Source organism: Zootermopsis nevadensis, unplaced genomic scaffold, assembly GCF_977971745.1.
Source record: "Zootermopsis nevadensis isolate Lab colony 2312 unplaced genomic scaffold, Znev_1.0 Znev_ptg000061l, whole genome shotgun sequence".
In the NCBI taxonomy this organism is placed as follows: Eukaryota; Metazoa; Arthropoda; class Insecta; order Blattodea; family Termopsidae; genus Zootermopsis; species Zootermopsis nevadensis.
The window spans coordinates 8731016-8757842 of NW_028259192.1; the positions used below are offsets into that span (position 1 = coordinate 8731016).

At 40.3% G+C, this 26827-nt stretch overlaps 1 protein-coding gene across 4 annotated transcripts in view; it reads right to left on the reverse strand.

The window, feature by feature from the left end:
* Fur2 (furin-like protease 2) overlaps positions 1-26827 on the reverse strand; it is a 1061088-nt gene that overhangs the window by 585116 nt on the left and 449145 nt on the right. The gene's annotated exons all lie outside the window — the stretch shown is intronic.

Here is a 26827-nt window from a genome sequence, read left to right on the forward strand (position 1 = left end):
ACGTTCGTATCACACAAAATATATTTCATCACACAACTAGGAATTTCATGATAATGTAGTGCACAATTTATAAATTTTAAATAATTTTCATTACGAAAATAAGTAGTAGTTTGTCCTTCAAATGCAACCTCGCTGGAACATCTACATGTTACATAATTAAACCAAACCATCTAACAGCCGTAGGTTGTGAATTAGCGTGACCTTGTCCTTCTTTACAATGTTGAAAATGGTCAGTCGAAACATGTCGGGGGAGAACAGTGCCGTGTAAAATTAAGAACAGTTACAGAAAAGTAATATTATTACGAAGATATCTGCCTTCTGGGTTGTTGCGCTGTGTAGTCTGGTCGATGTTTAACAACGTTTCAGAGGTCATACTGCCTCCGTCATCAGGGCGATGACGGAGGCAGTATGACCTCTGAAACGTTGGTAAACATCGTCCGGACTACACGGCGCAACAACCCAGATGACATAAATCTTCATACTCACCGTTGTGAAAACCTCAAATCTTACATATTATTATTACCATAATGATAGAGATGGAAATATTCATCGATTATATGCTCTGTATTACAGCAGATACAATATCAAGTCTGCAATGGAGGAGAATATTACACCTGGATGGAAAGTTAATGACAATTACCAATGGATCAAAAACACAAATCTAGCACTTGAACCAGGGTACAATAGTGTGTTCACAATTCATAGTTTGATTCCACTACGATAACAAGTCAGAGAAAGTGACATCACAATTTAAGAAGCGGTTGATTCAGGAATGCAATAAGATGTTTCAGATCACTTGTATTGGGTGCTATATAATAGAACCGTTCAATACATTTCGTTATGAACCTGATGCGACGATCCCATTACAGACCTCTCAAAAGCGCCCAGCACTCTAGTGTCGCAATTGAAAACTGATCAAGAAAAAACACTTTGGTAAGAGAAATAGTCGTTCAGACATTTGTGTTTTCAAGAAAATGGCTTTTACCCAATGGCACACTCCAGGGACGTTATGAAATCCTGAAACCTGAGTAAGTGATGATGAATTTTTTTCGGTTAAAGACACAATGTTATTCAAAAGAGTCGCTTGGTCTCTCTGTGCCCTGCCACACTGAGCACATTCAGTAAGCTAACCTTTACTTTATAAAGTGTAGAGGCAATAGGCGTGCTAATGTATTTTCTTCACATTACAGCGACATCAAGTTTTTATTTGTCTGTGCCCATCATAAGCTAACAGAATTCTAATAATTTGACCATTGTTCTAGAAGTCGGCAGAGCATAAACATAGTGCTTAAATACGGTATTGCCTTTATTATGATTTTCAGTAAGGAATATCAATATGCTTAAAAATGAAATTGCTGAGATGATTTTTCACTCCACCTTCTTTCTACTGTGCTTCTACCTGTCGATGTTACTGATCGAACTTTAGGCCTATGACACTGACTGTCACATGGCAGCATCAATAAACGTCAATTAAATTCGCGTTAACACTGCAAAACACACTATACACCGCCGAAATCCCAAAGACTGTACTTCAAGTGGTGATATGTCTGGGTTGTATTCTCGAGATACCACTTCAAATGGTGGCCGAGGCAACGTCTATTTCCATTAAAAAGTCCCATGGTTTTCCTGAGTCTTTCGGGCGAGCACCAAGACTGTAATTTGTACGAGGTCAGTACCCTCTCCTCCATGTTTCTTTTCAGTTAATCACGCAAAATCATTTACCATACATATTCGACACTAAAAAATCTCTGAAGCTGACAAACCATTACAATTAAGAACCACAAAAGTGAATATAGCAAATAAATGTAATTTATTTAGAATTTCGATCCTTCTTAAAATGTAATTAACTGCAACTCTATGACTTCTTCCAAAGTTATTACGGATTAAGAACCTGGACCACTCAAATTATCGCTCTGTCTGGATAGAAAGTGTTTAGACATAAGTGATAAGTGGCGAAAAATGGAAGGAGCAATACGTAACTCTGTCAGATAAAGCTACTGACCGACTTTCTATTGTCTTATAATGATTAACTGCATAGAGTAAAGTCCTTCTTTTGCAAAAAGTACCTCAGCGGGGTCACGGAATTTTCCAACGTCCATGGCACCCTAAGTTTCATCTATGCATTCCGAAGAGCCTGCAACGGGAACCATTTCCTGAAGCAGCTAAAACGAGTACTCATGTTCACACAATATTTAAGATCCATATAAATTAAATTTTCCTAACATCTACGCCTTGACCTCCCAAATCATCCCTTCCCTTCATTTTCTGCGGATAAAATTTGGTATGCATGTCTCATATTCCCCATGCATGCGACAAGACTGACCTTCCTCAACCTCATCACCCTAATAACGGGCTATTTGGTAACGTTCCTGAGTGCGTAATTTTCTCTGTGATCTTACTTTCTTTCACGTCCACAATTTTCCTCGGCAGTTTCTTCCGATCTACGTTCTTATCATAAGGCGAGGGGCCTAATTTCATAGCCACATAAAATAAAGAGGTACGCCTACATTTCATAGTTCGCATAAAACTGCATTTGTAGAAAATAACTCGGCAGACTCCGTTTCATGACGCAGAAAAGCATGTGATGAAGAGCGTGCATTATGACGGAAACTACGAAGACGTTGCATATGGTGAATGAAAAAGTACGACATTTAAAGTTAAGTAAAGCGACCAATCTTCGGTCCATTTCAAATAGGCACAGCTGACAACACAACGCACCACAATTTTGACACAAATGTCGCCTCCCTTACAACGCTTATAACTCGAACGGTTTAGCTTTATGTAACTCTCAGCACACTACAATAATCAGTGTGAGGAAGTTTGCCGTGAACAAGTTCAAGTTCACGTAAGATATTCTAGACACGGAAAACAGATTTACAGATCAATTATTGTCACTTTTATGCAGTTATATATGCTCAGTTAGATGAAAGAGCCTTAAGGACATATTGAAATTTATATTATTGATACATTAACCACCTGCATGTGACTAAAAGCTAAGAAAATCGGGCTCACAAGGTTAATTAAATTTATACAGAGACAGTGAATTAATTAACTGCTCTTTCTTAGATCCGTCTTGATTTTTCTGACAAGCCTTGCACAATTAGAAAAAATATTTCTGCGTCAAAAGTGTCATAATCTCATGCCCACTGAAACGTTCCTTTAAGATTCTGTCTCGTCTAACCGCTACTAGTGATAGAAACTCAGAACTGCAAGAATGAAGAAGTACAAGCATGTCATCATTAAACAGAGGACGTATTTAATAGTTTGCGATTTCATACCTGAAATTTTGGAAGATCCCTTGGACGAGTGATCAGCCCGTTGCATGGCCTGTACTTACACAATGCAACATAGCACGGAAAGACATATCCATGCCGTTCTTTTCGATGCCAAAAAGGGTAAAGAAAATTGTGGAATATTTTCCAAACATTACCTAAGCATGTTTAAACAGCTTAAGAAACATCCTATGTGTGAGGCGACCAAGGTTCTTCAAGGAATGTAGAGCCACGGAAAAAGTGACATAAATACGAGTATAGAATAACTGCTTTGGAACACACTCGTGCACACCAAATCACTTAGAGCAGTGAATGAGGGTGTGGAGCGGGTTTAACTGGCCCAGAATGGAATTATCGGTGGTCTTCTGTAAACATGATAACAGACCTCCGGGCTCCACAACACGTCTTAAGGTACTATGTTCATAAATATACAAGACAACGGATAAAACGCTAAAGTATGACGAAGAGGTCTAGATTCTATAGCTATAAAGGGCAACGTTCAGACTCAAATACTTTATTTCCCAACATAAGGGCAGATGCCGATGTGTTATAAAATTTAAAAGAAACTGTTTAAACTGTAAATCAGCTATGCAGAAATGTTAGTCTGGTCACAGTGAAGTAAAACCTTATCGGTAGGACTGAAGGCAAAGAAATACATCCTCTGCAAATATACAAGTTTTCTGTAGCGAGTTGTTAAGTGAAGCTGATGCGGTTTGTTGGTTATAGATAGAAAAAAAACCTCGAAGCCTGGATACCCGCTACTTGTTATAAACTGACAGAAGACGAGATCTTTTCAATTCCTTTTACTCGCCCATAGGGGTTTGAAATCTGTAACATGTTGGATGTTTTCTTGAGAAAGGGTGAAAGTTTGGAGTGGAGGATGTGGAATACATATATGTATGTATGTGTATGTGTGTGTGCGTGCGTGTGTGTGTAAGAAGATTCCTCTGAGCGCAGGATGGTGGGGTTGCACTGCTGCTTGAGGGGAGGAAGAAGGTTTGTGAAATTGTTTTATTCATCAGCCAAGACTTCTCTCTCTCTTCTGCAATGCATATCCGCCGTAGCCCTCTGGAAGCTGCTGGATAGAGATGTGTCAACTGCTTTGCGAGAAGAAACTGCCCAATCCTGACGTAAAACAAAGAAGCGCGAGACAAATGGTCCCGTTCCTCATTCTACAGACATTTGGCTGAATTAATGTGTATGTACTTCGTTAAATGCTTTCAATTTGTTTAGTTTCTCAGGCTTAGCACGAGGTTTGGAAATGCAGACATAATACGGGCCAACTCTGCAAAGTCAACGCGGAGCTACGATCGCCTCGTCCCAAGTCGCCGATACTCAAGTGGACACATACTAGAAAATATCGAAGGGCAGTGAATCGGTGAGATTCATTCGCCATACCACTAACGCATGACGATAATTTACCAATTCCATGCAGCAGGGCTGTTCTTGAAAAGCGGATACTCACATAGCTGGTCTCAGAAAATCTCTTATGGAACCCTAAGGTTTATTGCCATATTAAACAAAGTTCGAAAATTTAATTATCCTGAGGCACTCACACCTTATTTCTTTTAGAACCATTTCATTATCATCTACATCTAGGAGACTGAACGGTCTCTCTTCTTCAAGTTTTCCGACCACGTTCTATACAGATTTCGTATTTCTTCATGCGTGCTACATGTCAGGTTCAGCTTAGCTTCCTTGGTTAGATTACTTTAACAATTATTAGGTGACGAGAATGAATTACAAAGTTAATCATTATTTAAATTTCTCAGGGCATGTCGCTTCAAATTCCAATTTAATACCCGTCAATTTTTATTTTCATACATGATCAATCAAACTCATTTCTACATAACTCATGACGATGACTTTTATTTTCAGTAGACCCACGCCGATATGCCGAAGGAAGAACAACCAAGATGTGCACATTTTCTTATTTCGGATAGAGATCTTGCTCTGATGCCAAATTATCCTCGTAACTGTTGACCTGTTTACGTATTTGTTTTGTCCTTCACTCAAAGGTTACACCTCCAGCCGACGTCTCAACGTTTGGAGCCTGATTTTCACTTTATCCAAAAAAAGTATGCTGTGTCATGGTGTTTAAGCCCAGAAAGCACATTTACTTTCTTTGTTATAACTGAAGTTCTAAATACCACACACTCTTAAAATCGCTTAATATATCAGAATTTGTTTCGAATCCTATATAAAGAATTTGTCACGGACTTCGGAAAAGAACCAACGCCTCCTTTCATTCGTCTACCAAGATAATTCTCCACATTTAATAAACCAACATTTTAAGCGTCTTCCTCCATAAAGTGTCCACTGTTATACATTACACGTATATAAGCGAAACGTTACAAACACATTTCGTGGATCAGCACATACTTAAACCACGTACCGTGCAACAATTCTCATGCAAGTTCGACGTCTTTGTCTCTGATTCGATAAATGGTCAATATTTCGCAATGCCAAAACATTTATCTTGTTTAATTAATTCTTCTCGGGCTACCAGCCGTATAAGGTGGCTTAATGGAGGAAACACCAAAGTTCCAAGAACCATCTTCGTTCTCGTTCTCAGAGAACGAAGATGGTTCTCGAAGCGTCGGTGTTTTCTTCATTAAGCAGCATTGCACGGCTGGTTGCCAAAGAAGAATTCATTATACTTAGAGGCCATGAAACCTTCAGATCATACATTTATCTTGTTTGTTCTATGCGTAGAAACTTGAAAAGAACTTGAATCACTTCTAAATACCTATCACGTCATGACGTTTCTAGTGTGTATACATCGCTTTTATGTATTTTACTGGCGATAATATAGTTCTATTATTATTTATTTATGAACACCAATCACATCCTGTTATATTGCAAGCGAACGTCGTGGCTGAGTACTTACCAGTCCTCTTTTGTATTCGGGGCATACGGTTTTAAATCACAGCATGGAGATTGGTACTTCTGAGGGAGGATTTTCAGGCCAATGAGATAGGTAACTTCAATCAGGGCTCGAGAATTTTTTCCATACCCTATCCCATTCATTATTCACAAGTCATCGTATCATAAGACGGCATATGGTATAAGCAAATGAAAGCGTCGTTAAGTAAACTACAGTGCTGTAGTCCTTCCTAATGATGTAACTAATTGCTTTTAGCAGAATTCTTCTTCAAGAGCTTTTAGCAGACATAACCACAAACCACAACTAGAGGAATTATTCACCTTTTATGGAATTCGAAGTTTCACTGCTACCTAACCCGAGCCACATAAATACAATCCACAACCTGACACCGTACTACCCTAATGTCCATTTTAATAGTATCCTCCTACCTAGCCGTAGGTCTTGTGAGTGATCTCTTCCACTGACGCTTTCCAATGAAATTTTTTACTCCCACATGCAAGCCGTATGCCCAGCCCAATAACCATCTTAATCTGGCAATAATGTCATATAAAATCTCCTGTAGATTAATCTATACAGTGATTCAAAGCTCTTGTATAGCATTCACGAAGGTTCACTGGAGAAGAAACTGTAAATAAATTATCTGAGTTCGGCAACCATTTACAAGTCATGACGTTTTACGTTGATGTCGCTTTTATTATTGTAATCGTTGTTTTTGATGTAAATAAATCGTTTTAACACAATATTTCAACTGATTTCCTTACCTGCAATGAAAGAATAAAGCGAACTATGCCCTTCGTAGCTTTCTTCAGTCATCACAGGTATTTTTTGAGTATTGTTCTGTTCGTGTGGTTCGGAATTGTCAGTGCACCAAAGGTACTGTGCATAATCGTAGCAGATGTTCAAAGTGCCCTCCCTCCGCCTAAACACACGCCCCAAGCGACGTCGATTTGAGCCCCTGACAGAAACTAATTGTCTAGGTACGATGTCTGCAGCAGTCACCTCAATGCCATTAATTAGATAGCCGTAATCCCAAACTTTAGCGGCATAAACGTTTTCCTTCTTGCATCGCCACAAATAAAATCTAGGTTGGGGTAGGGTCCAGATCGGGAGAACGTGGACGACAGGCAATCGGAATTCCACGCCCGGAAAGTTGTGAAGTCCACTGCGCACTCGACGGAGGAGCGTCGTGGTGTTCACATGTAAGGCACATTCTCCCATAAAAGCAGAAGAGTTTGTTTCTTCATGAAATTTGGCGTATTGATCTGCACCCAGACGATCCTGAATTTCATACGGTCCGACTACGTAGTCATCTATACTTCCAGCCATGCGAGGGATATAACAGATTTTTAAGCAGAGTACGCCATACCGCACCCATAAGATGTCGTACTGATGCATAAGAAATGAAAGAGTTACTGGACGGTGGGCTACCGCGTAACGTGTCCAATGCATCCTCCTGACCCCGCATGTGAATGTGGCATTAAAGTGTCTGTTTGTGATTACGACGCGCCGCTTCAAATTCCCGTCGGGAAGGCTGTCTGCGATCTGAATATCGACGCTGACGTTCCCTCACTGCAGCGAGAGAATTTCCATCGCGAAAACCATACACCAAATGGATATATGTCTATTCCACAGTGGTATCTCTAGGCATTTCTGCTGTTGCAGCTGTTCTTGTTACTGGTACTACTGTCGGAGTCTGGCAATTGCTATCAGGTTGTCTACTTCAACGAACTGTCAGCGCGGAGCCCCCGTAAAAAAATTCAAAGCGACAATGGCGAAGAAGCGTTCCCACTCGGAAACAGAAGAATCTAAAAAATCGAAATTTTGTTGTTCTGCTCCAAACCGTCTTTCCGACAATCTCCTTAAGTTCTGTAATATAGCTCAGAATCACCTGTGTTAAATCATGGAAGAGTAGACAGAAAGAGAAACAATGGATTTCTAAACCCAGAGTTTCTTTATATGACAGGTCAACAAATTACAAATGTTAAAAATAATGTCCCATTCAACTGATCTCGAAGTCGACACAATGAAGTTCGATTTCAAAGTCTGGATGGATTGACTGCAAACAAATCCTTTATTCAAATAACTATCGCATATGCTGCGAAAGGAAACGAAGAAATGGAGTGACGAGCAAGGATGCCAAAAATATCTGACTCAAATGTACTGTTAGAAAGACTCTCTTACAATGAAGAAAGCAGAAAAAAGGCAAAGTAGTAGTTTGTAACAAAAACTTTATACGCACATAGTGATGAAGAGCAAACCATAAGTCCAAACTTAACACAAACTTCACCTCTGCTGTATCGTATTTTGCCAGTAATCTCAAAAAATAAAAAGAAACAAGAGTGTTCAGTACAATAGAGTGATCTCCTTAATACGGTACTTATGCCAACTTCAGAAGCGTCGTGTGTGCGTGTGTGTGTGTGTGTTTATGTGTGTATGTACACACCTCAGGAAATGGATAAACTAAATAACTGTGGTTTGTGTCCTGTAGGTAACCAGTTGAGATGTCGGCTCGACTTGAATGGTAATCTATCATCATTTCACGCAATTCATCCAACCGAATTTTCGAATAAACCTCCAAACTGCGACATTCGAAATGCCTCCTTACGTATTAGCCATCCACACATTTTACTTCATCCGACATAACCTCTACAGCATCGTGACGTAATCTCAGAAACAATCTTTCATATCAAAAGTATGAACATTGAAAACGGCAGAGACGGTATATTTGGCCTTGCAACTTTCATTTTATTACGTGAGGCACAAAAACGTCACGTCAGTAATTTCTAAAGATAGACTACGATTACCTTTACTGGTCTCTATTGAGATCTGCGACGTTGGTAACACGGGTAAGCTAAATTAAAAAACATTACGAACCACGTGACTCTGTGGTGGCTCTCACAAATACCATGCATTTTGCGGTCCCACGTGTCGTCTTAGAAATACATTAGACCTATTGATCCTCATGAAGACTGAGCCTTCATTGGAATTATATAGTCCTGTGACCCACGGTGACCCTCCATTTCTAAGGTGGGCATAAGCACACTTTAAAACAAAATGGCGACTAATATAAATTCCAAGTAGTGGAAGTGTGGATGAAGAGGCTCATAATGATGTCCAGGTTCTACAAAAGGCTGCAGAGCCCATAATGTACTCTCAAAAGGGCAGATAACACTGGTCAACACGTAAAATGTTATGAAAACGAAACTAACCAATCTTGACTAATTTTAGGCTGCTGAACACGAAAATCACATTAAAATTTGTCAATTGGCTCCTGTTTTCGAATTACGGTTGGGGTCTCATATTAGCGAGTTACTCTACATTACTATCAGTTATAGTACCACCACGCTCTTAAAACGTGATCAGTAACAGTCAACCCGCTCTGCATTAAGTGAAAAATTGTTGCCGCCTCAAATGCACCTTCAACTCTTGCAGTATTCCTCGAATCTGGCTAGATTCTGGGTGAATTGTTCCCAGTTAACGGATCTCTGCGAGATTCCTACTTCTTGCGCAGGATTTGTGTCGTGTAATATTAATATACCCCGTAATTGTGTGAATAGTCCGGATAACTTCTGTCACGTTTGCTTCAAGAAAGTGTACGTTAACTCAAGACATAAAAAAGGCTTACGAATTGCACTTTTGGTGTAAAGTAGGCGACCAGGACAAGAACTGGGCTCCACACATATACTGCACTACCTTTTCATCAAAACTCAACGCATGGGTGAATCGTAAGGGACGTTCTGTGCCTTTCGCAGTGCCCATGGTACGGAGGGAGCCAACAAATCACATCACAGACTGTTACTTCTGTATGGTGACTCCTATTCGAAAAGGGGCGACAATGATTATAAAGTGGACAATGACGTACCCAAATGTACCATCTGCAATTCTCCCTGTCCCTCACGGTGAACTACTACCTATTCCTGAACCACCCGAAAGTTTTTCTGTAGCCTCTGATGAAGATGAAGACACTGATGATGTTCATGTTGAGCTTAAATACACGAAGAAGTACAGAAGCCGTCTACGTCAATGGATCCACCATTTTGTACAACCCTCTATCCTTCTGAACCACATAAGATCACAGAAAGTGAGCTTAATGACCTCATCAGGGATCTCGAACTGCCGAAGAATAAGGCAGAGTTTTTGGTCCCGAGGCTAGAACTGTGGAATCTTCTAGACCATTCTGTGGAAGCGACAACATTTTGTACTCGAACTAAAGACTGTGATAAATTCTATCAAACAGAAGGTGAACTCACTGACTTCATATGGAAAACTGGGGTGCAACATGTCACTGAAGATGCATTTCTTGCACTCACACCTGGATTTCCTCCCGTCAAACTGTGGTGTCGTCAGCGACGAACATAGTGAGCGCTTCCGTCAAGACATCTCAGCGATGGAGCAAAGATAGAAAAGCAAATGGAGTGCAGCCATGTTAACCGATTATTGTCGGATGGTGAAGAGGGATGCTCCAATAAATAAATACAAGCGAAAGGCGAAAAGGCGCCGTGTTTGACAAAGGTATGTTCGAAGCTATATCTTACTGCCATATAACTAAAAAAATACCTTGTATAAATATAACAAACTAGTTTTTTTTTCAATCCAATCTTCCTATTAAGCAATATTTCCGTGTTTAGCACCACAAAATCTATAGAGTAAACTTATTTTCATGTCCATAACAAGAAATTACCCAAAATTTGTTGCACAGTGTAATTAGTGAGAGGCCTCTATTCCAAGCGAAAATATAATTTCTCGACGTCGTTTCATTGATTTTATCAACATGACAAAAAATGGGGGGAAACAGTTTTACATAAAATACATGCGACTTTGGTCGGCCCCACCCAGGGCTTGATTTATAAACAACACGCCTTCGAGTTAAAACACTGCAGATATTCATGCATTGGGCCACTGGGTGGGACGAGATAAAGCAACTGCAGAACGCCATGTCCGTGCATCATGTTACTGAAGTCGTTAAACCCAAAACGCAGTTATCTGGGAGAGTATCTGCGTAGTTAATAGAATGATATAACACAGTATGCCGAAAGAGTTGCAACCCATTTGTGAAATACAACGCAAACAAGACGTCAGAGCGCCTTCGGAAACGTAAATATGCGGTTCTGAAAACACTGGAATACGAAAAGCTATTAATAAACGAACGTCTGGAATAGCTTAAAGGGCATGTACATTTATATATGGACCTTGTTTTTATAAGACACTTCTTACAAACACCACGGTCGTGTCTGAGTTGTTTACAATTAGATCTAAATGACCAGTCCGTTCTAGCTTGATGTGTGGGCTTTAGTTGAGAACCGGGCGTACTGGAAACGCAAACACGACATCCATTCTCAGGTGGACGCATCGCTGGATGTTTTGTGTAGATGAAATTGAGTGATGCTTCGTTCTTGAGTTTCCAACTCTACCGCACCCGTGGGTAGGATGTTTGACTTTGGGGTTCTCTCCATATTTGCAATGAACATTAAAGGAACAATGAGACTGCGCTGTAGAGTTTTGCTTGTTTCTCTTATGTAACCTAGGATATTAATTCCGAGACACTCGGTTCTGAAAATAGCGGATCGATCCCCCAGTTCATAAATACGAGCCAAATAATTAGAATTCTTTTACAAACTGATTATTTAACGGTATTTTTATATATTTAAGTTTTTAAAAACGCGAATGTACATGATGTATGAAGAAGCGGCCGTGGCCTAACTGGAGGTATTACCCCGAATTTCTTCCGCAAGCCACGAAAGTTACGAAACAAAAAAAAAAGAAGAGGAAAGTCATGCGGTAGGCCCATATGTTTAGAGCTATGCAATTTGTACTATCGTTACATACTAAAATTTATCATAGAGCTCAGAAGTCGCAAAATTGAAACAGAATTTATTTAATTATAAAATGAAGGTGTGTATTAATTTGTTTTTGAATTACAAAGATTTCACATAACACCGAAATTTTACTTATTTTATTTTCAACGGTTTCAGACCTAAACTTGCAATCTTTGCTGGTTTCCAAAGTTCTGGAGTAATAGACATGCTCCCAACTGGGAAAGAGTATCATGACACAGGATTCTTTTACTCAGAATCTTGCTTATATGAACCTAAGCGTTTCTTAAAATTAAAAAAAGTGTTTAACCATAACGGCAGCGATAAACTGATTACAGAAGCAGACTAAAAACGTAGCAGGGGAATGTGGAATAACTGCATAATAACAGTCTTAATAATGTGTAGGTCTGCCCTTTACCTAGAATTATTAAGGAAATTAAACCAAAATTAATTCAAATGCACTGAAAATGAAGCACGCATGAAATAATCAAAAAAGGACACACAACTGCGGTTGCAAAAGCACAAAGAGTCCAGACTGAAATGGAGGTCCTGATACAAGAAAAACATCCTAAGGAAACAAGACTGGAAAGGCGTACACAGAAATTCCAAAGGTGCTCTTCATATCACGTCACACTGATCGTTTTTGCACGAATGTGACGTTGCTGCTGCATCTCAGGTAATTCCTGCGCCAATGCCACCCCAGATCACCCCCGGTCAAGCTAGTTGAGTACACTCGTAGGAACAATGAACCCTGGTGAAGTTTTAGTACACCAACACAAACGCGACATACAGACAGACAGACAGACAGACAGACATGTTGTTGTTTGTTCACACTAAAGCAATAATAATAATTCAATTCATTTCCTTTATTAGAGTGTTTGCCAACAGCAAGGAATCTATGACAGGCAAACATTATACAAAAGTATAACAAAAAATACAGATTGAATACAATAATAATAATAACAATAATAAACTGTCTCCAAATCACTTAGAAAATATTTGGCCAATATCCTGGGCGAACACAACATCAGGGAACTTCTGACATTTTAGGATCTTCATACATCATTCGAAAGACGCTTTTGTAAAATATGTGGTCATCTCTAACAATAAAACTATATAATACATGTAACACGTATTAAAAACAAAATGTATTTCGGAAATAGCTGCTTCACTATGTACCTTAGGGGCAAGGTTCTTACTGTCGCTATACTAACATCCAGAGATTCCACTCAGGTTTATCTGTGTGATTAGATAAACAACCGAAGGTACGTTATTCGCCTCTAGGTTGAACGGCCAATTTCTGTTCCGTTCTCTAGACTTATTACAGTAACAGGGAATTTTTAACAGCCTATTAACTAACTACAGAGTACACACGACAGACCATTAGTAATAATGAGATTCTTATAGCTTGAGTATGCCCACACGTCATTTGCAGAGTAAAGGGGATGTTGCATACTTTCGTTTCTATGTATGTTTCATTTCTGAGACCATCAACAAATTTCTATGAAATTGGTACATTAAGCTTTATTAGGCAAATTTAATTTTGGCTTGTACCGGCACAACATTACTCCTACTTCAGACGAAACAAAGAGGACGGGGCGTAGGCTGCATCAAATAGGCCCACGGTTCTCATTAAAATTTACAGGTTTTATCATTTATCCCACGTCGCTGCGTTGGAGTCACGACTTAAATGAGAGTGCTTTTTGTCGGCCGCTGCAATGTATCCACTCGGCAAGTCCCTGTGCCTTGTATGAGCTAACGTGCAATGGTACGTTCCCGTAGTGGATTTCACTCGATTGCAGCAAATTACTGTACAAGAACGTTACAAATACACATTGGAATATCGCAATCAAACATCCTTCAAGGAGAAGTACGTACTTGAAAAGATGCAAAATGACAAGCACTAGAAACATAGCCGGATTTAATGGGATGCGATGTTTCGTATTTCTGAGACTCTTAGAAAGAGAATATAAATCATGCATACAAACAAAAATGTTTACACTTTGAAGGAAACTAATGCCAAACGCGTTTCGACCTCAAGACGTCATCATCAGTGGCAAAACAAATTAATTAATATAATACTAATCAAAAAAGATTATGGTTTTTTAGAGCATAGAATGTATGAACTTTACAAAACCATACTTATTTAACACGTCACTGGACGTTGATTGCACAGGAGTTGGTGTATTTAATTGAGCACTTAGCTTTTATCTCCACTGGCCTGATTGACGCTGTTGGTCTCTTAGAACGAGAGTAATCTGCGTAACTTACATTTTGATACATGTCTGGCATTATATACAGAATATTAAAAAACAAACAGGCTTACGATACTCTCCGTAACAACACATGAATATTAGTTGGGCTTCGAAGAGACCTGACAGATGAAAACAGCAAAATTAATGCGACTAAAATTATTGCCCATTATACCCTCGGCACTGGTTACTGCTTTTGGCATGTTTCATTATACCAGTCTTCAGCCATCGCTCTATGTTTTCATTCAATTAACTCAAAATTAAAAGTAAATACTAATTCTCAAGTTTAAAAAATACCAGCATGCCTTCTTTGTTCGTAACAATTAAACCGCGTCTGTGGTTCGTAAAAAAGTGTCAAATTATTCCGATTTCTCTTTAGAAAATTGTGAACACTTGTTACATCTTGTTACAAGATTTGATATCAAAGTCCTCAAAATCGGCTGTCTATACGGCAATATTCAACCTGCTGAGAAAAAAGTGTTGACTGCAACATTCTCTATTGCCGACTTATTTCTACCACCGTGTACATAACTGAGCACGTATAAGGATGGCAACTGGTTTACCTAAAACGCAGAAAACCCCTTTTGGGAATGAACCCGGGCCTCCAATTTGAGGAGCCGACAACTAATGGTCTCATATATCCAATGAGGTAGTCTCAATGACTTTTATTACTGAACACTGTAAAGTTGAAGTTGTGGGTATGTTTATATCTGGATGTTGTTGGCTTGAAGCTCGAGAACGCATACACCGAATTGCACCAAACCGGACATGTTTATTCCTTGAGACAAGGAAGATAACGGAGTAAATTCAAAACTCAGGAAAAATGTCCTGAATTCGATCACCTGTGAGGGCGGTACCTGCAACTCGAAAACTTAGCACGATAAAAGAATAGTGCCAAGACCAAAGTTGTTTGTTTCGAAGAGCTGATTACAGAAATAAAAGTCACAACCCCGAAAATTATCCTCGATTCGATTCCGGTGAAGACAGTTTCTGTAGCCTGGAAGTTGAGTATAAGAAAAGGACGAAAATAACAAAAAGAAATTTCTGCGATAAGCTTGTAAATTCCAAGAACACAGACCAAAAAATATCCTCGGTTCAAGTATCGGTGAAGATGCTGGGTTTAGGAATAAAAATGACATTTTTATGATATTCAACGATACTTATCGAATGATAAGCCTATGGTAAGCTTTCGGACAGAAATGATCGATAAGAAATGTAAGTATTTGTTGAATTTCCCCGAACACCGCGGGCACTCTGCTATTTTTCACACAAAACAATTTTACCGTTCGTCATTTATAACTATTTTATTATTCACACCTGCGTTAAGCATCTAACGGCTGACTGACTTCAAATAAGTCTGTGTATTGCACGGGTTTCCATGTTTCTTTCTGCAAGCCTATCAAATATGCTACTCAAGTAAGTTAGTAAAGAAGATTTATTCTTCAGATGCCAGTTGCTGAGCTAATGAACAAATTATCCGCCTTTTATTAAACACAAAGTTGTATTACAGTGTTCACAAGACCACGTCATTGCAGCGTACACAAACCCACATGGATCCAATCCAAATCATGAAATTCGTTTCTTTATACCGGACTCACATGTAAGAATAGGTATCACAAGGGAAGGTTTAACATAAAGTATTCAAACTAAAGTTTTGTATGCATTTCTCATCTATGAGAAATACAAGTCTTGATATCTTTTCTTTGGAAAATTCTAATTCTATGAGTCCCTCGAAAGACGTCAGTTTCATAAGTTCAAAGAGGATATTTCTATATGAAGCCAGGAGCACATAAGTACCAAAGTACAGATTACAGGAAGAGGAACATATCACGGAAGCGTATATCTCGCATTCCGGCTTTAAGCCGACTATCGCCCACAAGGAACTGCAAACATAGAGATATTCGCAGTTTTACTCAGTCCGCAAAACAGACTACTGGAGAAATGTATTCAAACTGTCACCTTATCTCAACCATCCCTTCAACTTCACCTACCAACCACAATCCACATATTATATACCATTCGACGAAACATAATCATGAATAAACAACACAAAAACTCACGAAGACAACATACACTAAAGAGTTTAAAAACATAGGACTCGTGAAAAAAAATTCATGCATAACAAATCAAGGCTCTGTCAAGAAACGGATTTCCACTGACGAGATCCCAGTTGAGATCTCAGCGTTTCGAAGTGGCAGAACGTCCCCGAACAGATCACAGATTCAGCAGACAGCAAATAATGGGGGACTAGGACCGGCTCAGAGGATTTCTCACAATACACCAGGTCTTTAGGATTCGGAAATCAGAAAATCTGTCAATGAAAAGGGCATATTCGATGACAAAGGAAGCGACAGCAATTTATATACATTGGAAGAAAGACTAGCGGCGTAAGTTTACTAACACAGCAGACCGAACACTTCATATGGTCAAGAGCGGATTCCAATTAAACACGAGGCCTATCACAGCAGAAGGAAAACGATGTCTTCATCGAATTTTTAAAACGCAAAAGGTAGAAAGCGTTATAATCATTGCAAGTTTAAACGCAGGGGTAACTTTTTCAGCCAGTTCCAATAATCAAAGAACGTCTGAAATACAGTTGGATTACAAGAGAAATTGCCTCCAGAAAGTCAACTGTATATAAACGCACAGGCCACTTATATCAACAGCAGTATATTCTTTCTCCACTTAAGAATTTGATAGAGTACTTTTATGTCACAGAATACAACGCAGTAATTCATACTTTGTATGGGCATGGTTTCCACTACAAAAATGCAGATGTTCTAGAATTTTCCGACCAAAGTGGAGTGTGCATTCTGTGTCCACCACGGCAAACAACGGATTGGATGCAGCCGACAGATCGTAATTTGCTCAGTACTTTCGGGAAAAAACTTCCTATGGCGTAGCTAGTATTTTTATAAGCCAATATGGGATATATTTAACAAAGATTTAGTGTGGAGATTTTGTAAAAGAAACTTGAAACAAACGCGAACCAGTTGAATTGACATCAGATTATTTCAGGGTGACCGGACAAACCACATGCTGTGCCTCATCACACTGACACATATGAGAGAATCTCGATACTTGTATGTAAAGGAAAATAATTATATTTGGAATGTATAAATACTATGAAACGTAAAATAATATGTAAAATGTGTTTGTCTTCTTTCCCTGGGTAAAAAATAAACCTTCTTCCATACTTGTATGAAACTGCACATTGCATATCGGTGACGTGTACTGCTAAATTATATATTATATATATATATATATATATATACATATAAAGTGGATTCCGGTTACTTGGGACACATTGGGACTAGAACACTTTAACCTAATTAAGCGACTGTCCCAATTATGCGAAGTTCCACGTAAAGAGTTAAAAAGGTTTGTTATTCAAGATTTGTCCCAAATAAACGGCTGCCCCGATTAACCGGAAACTACTGTAGTTACTTTAAATAGACATAATCAGGTAAGACCTGCATATCTCAGCGTTAAGCAAAGTTTATAGGTCATAACCTGGTAATATTTTGAATTCAGTACTGTTACTGACTTGAATAAACCACGCATTTGTACCTATAGGTATATACAGTGGATTCCGGTTAATTGAGACTCATCGGGACTAGAACACTTTGGCCGAATTAAGCGGCTGTCCCAATTATGCGATGTTCCGCATAGAGTTAAAACGGTTTGTTCTTTAAGATTTGTCCCAAATAAACGGCTGCCCCGATTACCCGATGGCCCAATATACCCAAATCTATTGTATTCCCATATTGTCCCAAATTCCTGTAGGCTATATTTATTTGCCAGTTAGGATAAATTAATTGTAGCCTTCATTTATACAACTCGTTTCGGAAACATTTCAAAGCTGTAATGTTTCTAGGTATACAGAAAAGCACTTGTGATACAGAATTTCAAGTTCAATTTAGACACAATTTCAGTACTTCTTATGGATAAGACAGCTTACTCGTATAGAGAAGGTTGGTGTTCCAAGCAGTAAGCGTATCGGTAACTCACTAGATAAATTAAGTATTCGGGATAGGAGGGGGGGGGGAGAGGACACAATATAGGTGGACTTACCAAATTTCTGGTTGAGACTTTATGTTCTCCTCTCTCTTAAGTGAATGTTGTTATTACAGCCCTAACCTGAATACAGAATTCCAAATCATTACCTCAACCTTCAGTATGTAACCTCGGCATCTCAATCAGCGTTACTAAATAACGAATTGAATGTGTCCTTGGTCTGGCTACCTAACAACAAATTTTGTATTTACCATTCTCTGACAAACGTCCGTTTAAAGCATGTATATAAACTGATTCATTATGCATCAAGAATTGTGGGTATGATTTTAAACAAACCTTAACGTGTAGTTCAAAATGAGTCTGTTGGAAAGAAAACCCACATTCAAGTTCCCGCTTAGTAAGTTTACAGTAGTAAACACTAAAATGCTCCCTATATTAATTCAGACAGGCCAACCCACATAAAAGACGTCAGAGCGGTTGCAAGAATAGACTGTGATAATGCAGGCTACGTTGTACACGCAAAGAAATTTCTTCTAGCAGCAGTTAAAAGTTATGAGGAAAATATAACGCTACGATAAACACATACTGCAGAGGGCATACCTACTGTTCCCACAGCGTCACTAATAAGCGCTAATTATCATGTCCATGTCTTTTAGAACCTCGTGAGTATTTTTATGAACGAAGATTTTGATACGCGGCCAATGCCGCTTTCACTTACGTAATTACAACAAACAAGGAGGAGTAGAATCATTAAAAGAAGCAGACGGAAAAACTTCCCTTTGTACTCCATCTACGTATTTGACTTACTAATTTAATAGTTAAAGAAAATTTTGAATTAGCTTTCAAGTCAAACGGTGTAGGCTGAAGGCGTAGGACGTTTCTGACTCAAGGAATTTAAAGAGTTTAATTAAATTTACATCAGAAAGTATTCCACTGAACACGGTAGAGAATTGTAAGCCAAAACTGCTATTCCTTTTAAAGGTGCAAATAAGGTAGAATCTTCATTAACAATCACGTAACTTTAGCCTTATAGGGGGTGAGGGGGAGGGAAAGAGGAAACAAAGGTTGACAGGTTCCTGTAAGAAGTAAATATAAAATATTAAATAGTTTTCCGCTAAAGTATTTTACTCGTTGTATTGGCATTCTTGGCGAGGTCTGAAGGTGACGAGACTGCTTTAGGATACACGTAATTATCACTCATGCTGCACATAGACTAATGCAAAATATTCTTGCCAACTTAAGTCTACTGTATGATAATTGTTTTTCATCTCCAACCCGGAGGTATTAACAGCATGTTTTAAACGAAGGGCAAAATTATATTAAAATCATTTTACGTTTTATAAAGACATAACAATTAAATCAATAGAGTGGGCTTCTCAACGTGAAAAACAGTTGTCAGCTGGTAAACAACTCCCCATCAACATGGTCATCGAAGGTACAATACTGTGCTCACAACAGTTACTGGTTCCTTTCCTAAGCCAAGTGAATACATTCCACACGTTCAGCCCACTCTATTTTCTTTAAGATCCAATTTAATAGTGTCATACTGGGATACAGGGAACGACCCGTTCTTCAAGTGCCTGAGCACTGAGGGTCCCAGTGACCAAGCGACACAAGGCCCACGCCTCAGACCGCGCGGCCACATGTGACCCCAATAGTGTCATACCATCTACAAATATATGAAAAGCTTTTTTAAGCATCAACACACATTTCATCATACTAAACACTCATATGCAGGGTTCGCGTCCTTCTTGAAGTAATGCATTGATTGACGACGTATCTGCTTGGTACATAAAGCGGTTGGTTACATCACAACTGAGAAAAAATGAAATTATGTCCGAAAATGGAAACCCTACCTTAAATCACTGGTGATATGACCATGCGATGACGACAAAAGCGATACATCCACTCCAATGTTTGTCAACAAAATATAATGCACAGTAATAACAGCAGACCGCTCGCAGTGTTACCGCGGGTAAATTCGATAAATGCTTACGTTTCTTATCAATTTTATTACTCGAGACCTTACCATTTGATACGTTTTCAAAGCGGTCTCTTCCTTTTAGGATGTGTACACACTTCTCAGTAATTAGCAACATTCTACGAAGAAAAAGTCGATAATACACTGGTCGCAACTGTTCGCCTTTTCTCACTTCAGCCTGACACAACCTTATTTTGTTCTATTTTCATATCGTTCAGCAGCCAGCCATTCCGAGTTTTGGATAGGAGACATCGGAATGAATACATTTCTGTCCTAATCGAAACTTTCATAGCAAGAGAGACGCGGCTTATAGAATCGGTCGCCAGTCTCAAGTTATGTTAGGAAGATCAGTTTGTTAACAATTATACGTGCAAATAACACAGGCATCTAAAGTATTCCAATGTTTTGCATAATCGCTCTGTTCTAGTTGATGCGGTAGTCGAAACGAAGCTCACGAATTATCGTAAATTGTGGCCAACGGAAATTTTATGAGTTAAATTGTTTTAATTCGTTAAATTATATTTATTATTTCCTGATGGATACAAACGATCAATGAAATACGCGTGAAATTCGGACACTATTATAAGTATATCGCAATTTATTGTGTCCCTGATGACTTCAGTCCTGATATCCTTGGACTGTCAGATTCCGTGGTGTACTGCACTCTGAAACTTCAATTCGACTCGATTAGTGCCAGAATAGCACATGGGGAAACCGTGAGGCGAAAATAAGTTAATTTTAAAACAGCGACCTGAAGATAAGGTTGTAAAATATGGTCAACGCTTTGTCGGGAACATGAACAAACTTTAATTAAACTCAAGTTTAAAATTAACTTTTTTTATTTACCTTTACACGAGTAGTATATGAGTTTGCATAGCGGTCGGTAAGTTTTGTCAAACTTGTAAAATACTGCCTAAGTTAACTTTACCGCGATGTTGTATGTCCAATGCCCATTCTTCTGCAGAGTGAACAGCACTAAAATAACACGAAATGTATACGAGGGTCGCTCATTAAGTAATGCCCCACATTTTTTTCCTCAGAACATATTTATTCAAGATGGCTCAAATTTAGTGACAATATAAATCAATGTTTCCTTTACACATACTATTTTTCCACATAGTCCCCATCAACTTGTACGGTTTTACGCCAGCGTGGAACAAGTGCATGCATGCCTTGCCGGTACCAGCTCTTGTCCTGTGCACGTAGCCATGTCCTCACTGCTTGAATCACGCTCTCGTCATCTTCAAATCTTGTTCCGCGGATAGCATCTTTAAGTGGCCCAAAGAGATGGAAGTCGGAGGGTGCCAGATCTGGACTGTAGGGTGGATGGGGTAGCACCGTCCAACCCAATTTGGTGATTTCTTCCCGGGTTCTCAGACTTGTGTGAGGGCGTGCATTGTCGTGCAGGAGCAAAATTTCTGCTGGATGCTTGTGAGGCCGAACTAGTCGAAAACGCTTCTTGAGGGTTTTCAGGGTCCTGATGTACGCGTCTGAATTGATGGTCGCACCTCTTGGCATCACATCCACAAGAATGACCCCATCACTGTTCCAAAAGACAGTCATCATGACTTTTCCGGCGGAGGGAGTTGTCTTGAATTTCTTCTTTCTCGGTGATTGAGGATGATGCCACTCCATTGACTGCCTTTTTGTCTCTGGCTCAAAGTGGTGTATCCAGGTTTCGTCACCTGTAATGATCCGGGACAGAAAGACCTCTCCCTCAGCATCAAAACGCTCCAACAATTCAGAAGAAATCGTTTTCCTTTGAATCCTGTGGTCTGCTGTGAGACTTCGTGGAACCCATCTTGCGCACACCTTCGAATATGCGAGAGCCTGGATAATTGCAATCACACTTCCATTGCTGACTGAAAGCTGTTGGGCCAATTGTCGAGTTGTGATGCGCCGATCCTCACGAATAATGGCATCCGCGCGGTTCAACATGTCTGGAGTGGTGGCTGTGGCAGGACGCCCAGAGCGCGGCAGATCACGGAGCTCGGTTTCTTCACTTCCTGAAGCTTTAACTCTCTTAGCCCAGCGACCAACGGTGCTCCTATCGACTGCACAGCTTCCATACACAGCACACAAACGTTTATGAATGTTCACCACCGTTTCTTTTTCAGCAACAAGGAATTCAATTACAGCTCGTTGCTTGTAACGAGAGTAGTTCACAGACGCCAATTTAACAGTTCACTACAGCTCCGCTATCGGTTGGAATCATTTGAAACTCCGTACACGAACGCGGGAAACATCAAATCTCAAGCATGTAAAAGTACACTTTTCTATCTTCATTATTGGCTGAGAAAAAAAATGTGGGGCATTACTTAATGAGCGACCCTCGTACAATGTTTACAACCAAGTGACGGTCGAAAAACAGTCTTTGGCGAGCAAGATGTAGTGTTAAATCATTTTTAAGAGCTGTGGATTACGTTTCGATTTATCTTTCAAGGCAGGATAAGAATTAGCAAAATATTTGTTTAGTCCACCAACGTAATAAGCATAACGCAGCTGACCCGTTAAACGTTAATGTTTTTTTAATTTATAAGCAAGAAATGTTTTAATTTAATTAGCCTACTTTAAGACCACAAAATTCCAGGTAGGCCTATAATTATGATCGATATAAGTAAACGATTTCATGTTCCTGTTCCCTATTGCCATCAAACCGAAAGCTAATACACACTGACAGTACGGCCATAACTATATTCGTCCGGAGGGACTACAAAAACACGATAAACTTATCACGAGAGCATGTGCCTGGTCCAAATTAAAAAATTACGCTTCCAGAATGTGAATAAATTGAATTACTTTACCGCTAATCCGGGGTGTGATACTGACCACACACCTCCATCTAGTGCCGAGGTCAAGAATGAATAGGAACTATCCCTCCACTCCCCACAAGCGACCTACATGGCGTGTAGCGGGACTGATTTACTTTTTATCGATAATTTGCTTGTTATATTTAACATCTATAAGAGTTTTTGTAGAGCTAAAATATTATATGGGAAAATACCGGAATTCCACCCACTAGTACTACAGTAAGTCGCTCTCGGTGGACTAGTGGTTCGCGGGTTCAAACCGTCCGACCGATTTTTAAGGGTGATAAATATCCGTAGCTTAACTTCCTTCGGAGGGGAAGTAAAGCCGGTGGTCCCATGTCGTATATTTACGGCAAGTATAAAAGAACCTTACGAACATCAACGAGATGTTTCGTGAGCAAAATTCAGCGGCCATTTCTCACCTAAGTCTCCTGATTCACTACTAGATGGCTCTAGCAGTCAAATCAGTATTGAGTAGAAATTGCGCAGAGGCAGTGGGCTGGTCACTCGCTACTCACAAATGCACACTTCAAACAATAGGAAACCGAAAAGGAGGCGGAGAAGACTCACAACTGGGTTGTAGAGCCACGGAAGAAGAAGAAGTACTACAGTAAATTTGATGTAGTGTTAACATTCGCCAGAGCTTCAGAAGTTACACGGTCCTCGACATGAACTGGACTCATGTTTCTAAATAATTCATAAAACTTTACTAAATTATACACGAAAGCAGATTTCGTCGACATATATGTCAAGTAAATTACTTGAATAGACAGCTCAACACGTATAATATGGCGACTATAAGCTACAATTAAACCTACTTATTTTTAAATATCTTAGTGCCGAGCAATTAACTGAAAGTACCAGATAACAACGCTAAGCCGTTCTGTGTAAGAATGCAGACTGACAGAAAAAATTAACATAAAATGTAATTTTAAAGTAATTATTTTCTTGGTACGTCTTATCATCAAATGATAACGCACCAAAATGAAATTCTATCCGAAAGCATTTAGTGCGAACCCCCGTCCTTCGACTTACCTAAAATAACAAATTAATCGAAACTGAATGATTACCACCTACTTTGGTAGCTAAAATATGGAGACTGACGGAAACCGTATGTACGAACGACCCCTTGCGAGAAACATACTGCGACTATCTCAGGTCGATCTTCTTCTTCTTATTCTTCTTCTTCTTCTACTTCTTCTATGGCTCTCTGGTCCGTATTCGGTCCATGGCCTCCTCAATTCTCCTCTTCCATTCGGTCCTCTGTTAGGTCCGTCTGTCCGAGACTTTGATTGAGGTTTCGAAACATCTTCCTTTTTACGGTGCAAGGCTGTTAGCCTTGCGACCATCCCCCAACCTGGAGGACCAGGGTACCTGTCTTAGTCTGACCTCTCCCCCTAGAACCAATCTGGCTAGGGAGGCCATACCAGTAGCTATGCTACCGCCAGCTTAGCTCATGGGATCATTAAGGTCGATGTTACGCCCATATTATTCCAATATCTGCCGAACAGCACAAATAATGAACCCCGTAATGACAAATTTTCTCTATTATTCTGCATAATAGGCAACACGACACGGCTAAATCTTGTTTCAGTTTGTAATATATCATGAATGGTAAAACGAAAATACAGAGTGTATATAAATTATCTTTACTACATTACTCGCGTACAAAACCTTTCATAAAAGACATAGACATACTGTCTGCACGTCATCTGCGAGAGAAACTCTCAACGTTTCACCGAGTTCCCGGCAGATAGTAGCACCCGTTGTTTTCCACTGCACTACAACCGTCTTTGTGAATCAGAACACTCGCCAAGAACCCGCAGGAGAAGGCATAGTGCTTGGAGTGGCTTATCAAAACGAAATCGGATACACAGCTCCGAATAACATATCACAAGACACCGCCACCAAGACCATCGATACGTGTCTGGTACAAAAAGTATAAAGAGACATATAGTGTTTTGCTCAAGACGTGTACAGATCCCAGTTTGAATGGTCGAGGCTCCCGCCACGAAGAAACCCTGTTAACGTTAGCAAAATTTACGTTTTTAGTTTAAGACCGTGTACCATTTCCAGCAATGCGTCTTGTGCGCAGGAATGGTGTCACCTAGGAAAGGACGATGCTTGCGCTTGCGCAAGACTCCGCCCTTAGTTAGCTTTTTGGTTGGTTGGTTGGTTGGTTGGCTCAAGACGTGGAGTTCAGTTGTAGCTACGGAGGCGAGCGGACGTGTTTCTACAGCTCAAGGAACAATGGGTGTCACGTTAGAAATCTACAGGGCCAGAATTGGCGCTTCTACAGCCAGGAAAGTGAGGATTCACGCGGAAGGGAGCTGGGAAGTTGAGTTGGCAGGGCAACAGACGTGGTTCCTGGGTCTGGTACTAGCGACTCTTCTGGTGATTGGAGGAGTAGAACTAAACGCGGGGCCGCCAACCGATCAGGACAAGATCGACCAGATCTTGTCCCATGTTAAAAGTCAAGCTTGGGAGACGAAAGTTATCAAGGAGCTTTTGGAGAAGCACAACCAGGAAATAGGTGACTTGAGGAATAGGACGAAGGAATTAGGACCGAAATTGGAGACGCTAAGCGCGTCAATAAATGAAGTGATCAGTGATTATAAGAAGATCAACCAGGTAGTGAAACAGTGGGAGGAACGGCAGCAGACGATGGACGGGAAAATAAGGCAGCTGGAAGAAGGGAATCGGAAGAACAACATCCTTATTTTCGGGTTGGTGGAGAAAAGAGAGGAGGGCTACTTCGACACGCTGGATACGGTATGCAAGTTCCTCAAGGAAACGATGAAACTGGATATCCCGAAAGGGAACATCGATTACGTAGGCCGGCTGGGTCGAAGGAGAGGTGAGCGCCCGATATTGGTTAAATTTACCACGTTCGCGTCTAAGCTAGAGGTACTCAGGAACACTAAGCACCTGAGTGGTTCCACATTAAGTGTAGACGAGGACTTTGCTCCGGAAATAAGGAAGTGTAGGAGAGCTGATTCCCTATTTACGGGACGCGAAGAGGAGAGGATACAGAGCTCTTTTGAAGAAAGATAAACTGGTGGTGGACGGGCGGACCTACGACCTAGAATACTTGGCAAGGAACATGCAATTGGAAACGCGGGACAGGGGTGTGGACACCCCTGCGGTCAGAAGGTCGGCTAGCGCCGAGGGAAGGACTCCTCGGAAAACAGGTACCACCGGACCAGATGCCAATACCCAGCAAAGGAGCACCGTTACACGGGGAAAACCGCTGAGTCGGGCTGCAGGGTGAGGACGAACACCGCGGGGCGGGCGAGACCAGCTGACCACGCGGAGGACAATGGCTTGACAACGGAACCACGGAGTGAGTGGGTCTGCAGGCAATACAACCTGAGGAGCTGGCTCACGAAGCCGAGTGACGTGTCAGGCAGGGAGGGAGGAGGAGGTGGAGGAGCGAGGGTCAGAAGTGGCTCAACATAGGCCCACGTTAGTGTGGCAGGTTTGTTAAGGGTAGGATTCTGGAATGTGGAGGGGCTTAAGTGTAAAATGGGCACAAAGGATTTCTTAGATTTTCTGAGTGGCCATGATATTGTGGCGATTGCGGAGAGCTGGGAGGGAAGCGAGGTTTTTGAAATTAAAGGGTTTCTCAGCTTTTGGAAAGAAAGAAGAAGAATCGCGAGATTCGTTAGGAATCCGGGGGGACTAGTAATCTACACAAGGGAGGGAATGAGCAGAAAGGTGATTGAGATAAGGACGGGCATCAAGGAGGTAATATGGGTAAGAGTGAGAGGGTACAATGGCCTGCAGGTACAGCAT